The 6745-nt window shown below is 39.7% G+C and overlaps 2 pseudogenes; both read right to left on the bottom strand.

Moving 5' to 3' along the window:
- Window positions 1-4542: 4542 nt before the first annotated feature.
- On the bottom strand, window positions 4543-5778 carry LOC114046220 (annotated as a pseudogene).
- Window positions 5779-6564: 786 nt separating this feature from the next.
- Window positions 6565-6745, bottom strand: part of LOC114046219 — a 1818-nt pseudogene continuing 1637 nt past the window's right edge.

Genomic DNA, 6745 nt, shown 5'->3' with positions numbered 1-6745 from the left:
GCAAAGATGAGACCTTAGATGATAGAAATTAAGAATTAACTTCAGAAGATAATTTAATGTATTTTTCCATGTAAGAAAATCAAGCTATAACTAGATCACACAGTGAATTAAGGAATTCATAAAACTCTGGTATTCAACAATAGAAGAAAATCAATTTGAAATACTATTTCTTATCACAGACTAATCTTTGAGCTTATACACTCAAAGACAAGAAGTCAGTATCTGAGATTTGCAAATGGTATTTCAAGTCCAAAGATCTCTGGACACTGATAATTGAAAAGAAGCCCTTGTGGCTTAGGTGATTCTAACTTCTTGTTGAGAAGAGGAATCATAACTATAGTATGTTTTGCCCTACTTTTTTTCCCCTTTAGTAAGGCAGCAGTGGTAGGGAAGGAAAAAAAAGGCTTCTGTTGATAACACTGAAAAGGTGTCCGTATTAACTGCAAGAAGACAGGTTTATCTCTTAAAAGCTTCCTTAATTTTTCTGCTCTTTTTCTTTCATCTTCTATATACTTTAGGGAAAATATTTAGTATAAGATGAATTATAAATACTTGCTTTTAGTTTAGGGAAAAGTGATTGACAATAAAGAATTTTTCAATGAAAATTTGCGACTCTCTTTATGACTAGTATTCAAATAGAACAGACCTTGCCACATATTTTTAACAGAACCCAAAATAGCATCTGTACCTGACAGTTTAACCTACTGGGCATGGATCATAGAAAGTTTTTTTTTCTTCAAATTATATTGCTCAAAAATATGGAAACATTTAAGTTGTGTGGCCTCCAACATATTGATTGAACAAATGAGTGACATTCAGAGCTGAGTTTTTAAGGAAACACTTCACCTCCATGTTTGTGGGAAGTCTAATTTAAGAACTAAGTCAATAATAGAACCCTGCCTATATTTCCAACTGAGGAAATATGCTAGTTCCTAACCCATCAAAGCTAGCATATGTGTCAAAATCAATTTATATAAAATGTGGTGGAAAACTCTAGTGATTCTCAGATTAGCATGAAACATCTTGTCAAGGTAAAGATACCGTTGAGAAAGAGAATAACAACAGAAGAACATGAAAAGAAAAGTAATTAGGATTACCTTCCTTCCTTAAATGAGCAGTTATTAGAACTATCCTTTGGACAAAACTTTACAGGGCAAATATTAAAGTAATCTTCACAGTCCTGAACTGGAAGTAGAGAAAAATAACAGTATTAAGACAATCTAATGGATACCTTTAGATCTCCAGAGCATAGGAAATCCTCCAGAGATACAGTCTTGTTTATGGTCAGCAAATCTTTTATTGGTAGAAATAAGAAAAAAAGGGGGGGGTGTCAAAGTATTCAAGTTCATTAGAGCAAGGATTGGCCTGAAGGATCCCTAATATCTTAGGACTACCAAATGGATTGAATGGGAACCTAAGTCCTTTTTCAATTGTGGGACTAGAATAATAGATTCTATGGCAAGTATCTTGGAGACAGTAGAAAGGGCTGCTAGCTTTTTTTATGCTTAGTTGACTGATTAACATCTGCCTGATTGAACTCTTATAAACTTGGAATGAATTCAAATTTTATTGAGTAGCCTCAATGAAAGGTCTCTAAAACACATGTATGCCAGTCTCTCAATTTGGAAAGCCATTGGCCCTTACTACTGTTAACCTGAGGAAAGAGTGGCAATAAAATTGGCTCAGTAAAAGACAATTTACTGTAAAGACCACCAGGAGAGCCAACTTGAGCTCATAAAAAAAAAGAAAGAAATTGTGGAAGCATCAGTACCCTAGAACTCAAAAGGGTAGAAACGGTTTGGCTGTTTGGGCTGACTTCATCTTTCAAATAGTGGGGGAGGGAAAATGTCAGATCAGTGAGCCATCCTCACACCAATTTCACTACCAACCCATTCACAAAATGACAAACTCAGGCAGCAAAAAAAAAAAAAAAAAACCAAACTTAATTATATCCTAAATTTTAAGTAAAGCTGACTCTTGGTGAGTACATATAGCCACATTATTATTATTGTTATTATCATCTTTTTTTTTCTTTTTTTTTCTGTTCACCTGCTATAGAAGGAGATCAGACTCAGGACTTGTATTAAAATAGTAATTTGTTCCACATGGCCATCATCAGCTTTTATCATGATATTTAACTTTTGAAGAGGCATAAGGAATGTGATGAATATAAAAGATTTTCCCCTTTAGCCAGGTTGCAGACAAGGTAAAGGGAGGATTATCCTCCCTCCTTGCTAAAAACTGAAAAAAAAAGTAAATAGAGGGCAAAATGTGAACAATCTCCTGAATGAAGGGGAAATGTCATCTACATGATGTAAATATAACTCATGTTTTGTGAGAATCTTTGAGGACCCTCATTTAGTTCTATGAATAGTTTTGGAACTCAAAAGAATATTAAATTGATTTTCTTCTTTGTACTGAGAAAGATGCATTAACTAGATGAAGACTGTGGGGAGAGCCTCCTATGATCCCTAGTTTCTGTTTTTTTCTACCTTTACTTCTAGATATCAAGGTATTCAGCAGTAGGGCCTCTTCTATATTTTAATGAAACTCTCTCTATGCAAAGCCTCAGGTATATAACAGAGGAGAATAAAATCCACCATGACTCTCCCCCTCCTTCATTTTCCCCTCCTCCCTCTGTCTCTCACATAAATGGAATTAAACAATCAATCAAGAATTTATTATGTAATAAGCATGTACTAGACTAGGAGCTAGAGATATAAAGAAAAAGAATGAAACTATCCCTAGTCTCAAAAAGTTTTTATACACTCACCCTTCACATTCACATACCTACACCTACACCCACACCCATACCCATACCCATACCCATACCCACAAATAGTATTATTGAATCTATCCTCACTCCTAAGCAAGTAAGGAAATTGACCCGGAAGATATCTTAAATAACCTCTGCTTAAGTCTTCAGCTACTTAGTGATGGGCACTGAGGAAACCCTAAGGTCTGAAAGGTCTTATCAATAGAGTACAACTTCCTACAAAGCTGGAAAGGCTTGGAATCTAGACCTGGTGATTTTTTTTTTAATGCCTTGCACTTGAAAATTTATTCAGACTTCTTATTCTCTTCACTAATCAACTGTTTAGTTCTTTTTGCTTTATAAAATTATATAATTTTTAAAATTAATCTTTGATAAAACAACCTTTTTAAAATAGTAGGATTACTTATAAATGAATGGACTTCTAGCATTTCATCTACACTGTAGGCAAGATGGTAAAAGGAGTCTTTCAAAAATTAAAATTAGGGAATAGCCATTATTCTTAGCCTGGATTAGGATGGGACCAATACTTAGTTGCTTCATTGATGCTGGAGAGAAATCTGGTACAGTAAAAGTTAAATTGAGAGAATAAAAGAGAAAATATTCACTGGGAGCTTGTAAATGAAAATTGAAAAAAAAAAAAGGAAAGCAAATGTTAAGTTATTCAATAAATTAGTAAAAAGTGTCACTATGGAAACCCTTATTCATCTGTGTTCCCCTAAGTACCTAACAAAGGGAACTTTGTTCCCACACTTTCACCTTCAGAATAATCTCAGTTGTTTCCCAATCAGTTTTGGTGAGGGGGAGGGAGAAGTGGTGTTCTAAAGTCATTCAACTTTAAACTTGTTACTCCATCATTCTGTGACCCTTTTGCTATGCTCTTTAATTTTCAGAGTTTAAGGCTCTGCTTTGAAATAATTTTTAAATCATGTTACAGAGATTAAAGAATGTATCCCATTTTCAAAATTGATTGTGGTATTTGAAGTAAGCTTGATACGATAATAATTGCATTTACTATTTAAGGGAACAGACCCGTTTTCCTCCAGGTAACTGACTTTAATTGTTATTATTTATTACTTATAAAGAAGTTTTGTGGGATATAAGAGTTATAAGAGAAATAACATCTTTTAGCATGATGATATATGTTATAATTCAAACAAAGCTTTACATATTGACATTCTTAACTTTCTGAGGAACAAAGTTTATTTCCAGGCTATTTTTAATCATTTTTTTCCAGATAGAAAATAGAGCTTTTATTATAAAACTATAGTTGTAACTGGATTTGGGGTTAAGAGTCTGAAGGACACTGTGTAGAATGTCACCTGCTCCCATGTGCTCAGGAATTGTCAGCTGTTTTCTTCTTTGTAATCCCCAGCTTAAGGCCTTGTACATAGCTGGTTTCTGGAGATGTTTGTTGAACTTTGTTCAGTTCTAGAACCAAGAAGATAAGTGACCTGAGGGGGACCAGTAGGGAAGCCTCCTAGGAGGGAAAACAACAGAATCCCTGTCTTTGGTCCTCAGTCTCTATTCCTAAGGTTTGGGTCTGATTGTTTTTTCTATTTGGTTGGGGAGAAACATTCCAGGGGGGTAGGGGCACTGTGGCAGCTAAACCAATTGGCCTGTCCCTGAGAGATGGGAATTGTGCAAGGGATGACACCTCACCCACCAAAGGGAATAAGATACATGCTGCTCCAGCAGGGATGGAGTTACTTTACTCTTGGGGGGGGTAGAGAAGGGAAGGGCACTCCCAACAAACCCCTTAAGGATCATCAGGGGCTACACATGTCCATGCAGTCGTGGCTCTGGTGGAAGACCTGGTAAATGGTTATTGTAGGGAACATGGCAAGAGCCTATCTGGACTGCAGTGTCTGCTGCCAGCAGCGAAACTTGGCCACCACCACGCAGGAGTGGGTTCACTGCCACCTTCACAGAGGCAAAGGTGCCCAGACACAGGACCCATGACAGCACCACAAGGAGGACACCTGCAGAAGCGCCCACTGGGGAGGGAGGACAGAGGCTCAGGGCTGCCAGCACCATCACATAGGTCCCAAAAAAGGTGCCCAGCAGTGAAAGGGCACCCAGACCAGGCAGTGACCTATAAAGGATGGCCATGACCAGGAAGCAGCCTGGGGACTGGAGGCACTTCCCAACACCACGGCCAGGTGGAAGGTCCAGTGCCCATACGGCAGGCAGGAAAAGCTGTGTACAGAAGGCAGTACCCATTGGTCAGGGCATTTGTGGCTCCCAGCAGCCCCAGCAAGCCAGCTCCTCTGTCTGAACACAGCTTTACTGGACCCTGGGCTCTTTCCTCTTACTCTGGCTCAGGTGTCCCAATCTCCTCTCGTGGCTCCTAAAGTGGTGATGCCTCTTCCTCTGGAGTGGCCTTCTGCCCCTGCCCTTCTTTCCTAGGGGTAATTGTGGTGTGTGCAGGTGGTAGCAAGAGCAGCAACCCCTGGAAGGCTACTGTTGAAATAGCAAACAGGCTGGTTATCACCTAGAAGAAGGTGCTGGCTGAAAAGTGTTCCTTAAAGTAGATGGGAACCATGGGATCTGATGGGGAGATGCCAAGGGAGAAAAATAAAACATTGGGACCTGATGCGGATTGCAAGATGGAAACCCTAGAGTTGGGAGAGGAGGCTGGTTGGCACTCAAGGTGGCCCATACCTTGGGCCAGAGCCAGCCCACAGGGCAACAGGGCACTAAGACCCTGATCCAAGAAAAATGAGTAGAGGAAGGATGGAGGCAGATAGGGCATGAGGAGAAAGAAAGTGATGTTGGAGGTACAACAGCTCAGGGCCAGTGCAAAGGCTAAAGCTAGGAAGGCCACAGCATGGGGCTGCCCTGCTATGGGTACCACACAGGACCACAGAGGAGCCAGCAGTCTCAACTGAGACAAACATCCTTGAATCTTTCACATATGCCATGATGATGACCAGGTAAAAGAAACTGAATCTAATGAAAACCCTGCTGCGCCATCTCCAAGTCTCTCAGCTTTACTTACCCATTGACCTACTCACATCCAGTCACATCCTTCTCCCATATAACCTTTGACTCTATCATCACTGTTTCCCAGAGTCTCCTTCATCACTACCAATCACAACATATTCCCTTTCTTACTTCTTATTGATACTTCTTTGTAGAATTTGTAGGAGTTGTATGTAGATTACTCTCTTTTTCCACTATTCTTACACTCGTTATTCTATGTGGATAAAAACTTCCCCTCTGACTTTGTGATTCAGAAGGCCTACTCGCAGTATCCCTGTCTCCTTACTCTGAATAAGTGGTAATATTTACATTACCAACATAGTAAAGATGCCATTTGATCTGGAGTCAAGACTAGTGGTAAGACTGAAAATGAGAGCAGAAGGGACACCCCTAATGCATGTGAGCCTGGCAGTATTTTTGGAGGGGTTGTCTACATAAACAATTAGATTTGAAAAACATATTACAAAATTCATGAGCACATACAGGATATGATGATTTGTCCATGAAAATTTAGGATAATGGCTAGAGAAGAGGTACTTACATATTTATTTATTGTCCGAACAGATATGTAATGATTCTTCCTATGGCCAAGTGTGTGTGTGTGTGTGTGTGTGTGTGTGTGTGTGTGTGTGTGCGCGTGTGTGACTTCCATATGGGCTGAGAGGTAAAGTCAGTTTTTGCAGGGTGAAAGCCGTTATGATTGACTGCTGTTGGGTTTGTCTCTACCACAGGGCAGGATCCAACCTGTTGAATCTAAATCTCATGGTTGAGGTTAGCAGGTGAGTAAGTCTATCAGAAGTAGAGGCCTAGTACAAGAGCTGTTCCTTCCTCTCTTCCACAGCCTCTGTGGGAATCTCAATGGGATTGGGCAACCGGAGAGCTCCTCTCCAATGCTAGGAAAGGTAATGGAACTCAATACAGACCCTGGAGGTAGCAAGGGGTGTGTGTGTGTGTGTGTGTGTGTGTGTGTGTGTGTGTGTGTGTGTG

This window comes from Vombatus ursinus, unplaced genomic scaffold (genome assembly GCF_900497805.2).
Source record: "Vombatus ursinus unplaced genomic scaffold, bare-nosed wombat genome assembly UNPS02014781.1, whole genome shotgun sequence".
Classification (NCBI taxonomy): domain Eukaryota; kingdom Metazoa; phylum Chordata; class Mammalia; order Diprotodontia; family Vombatidae; genus Vombatus; species Vombatus ursinus.
Note: the sequence above shows the minus strand (reverse complement) of the source record. Positions and strands in the feature narration are given on the sequence as shown.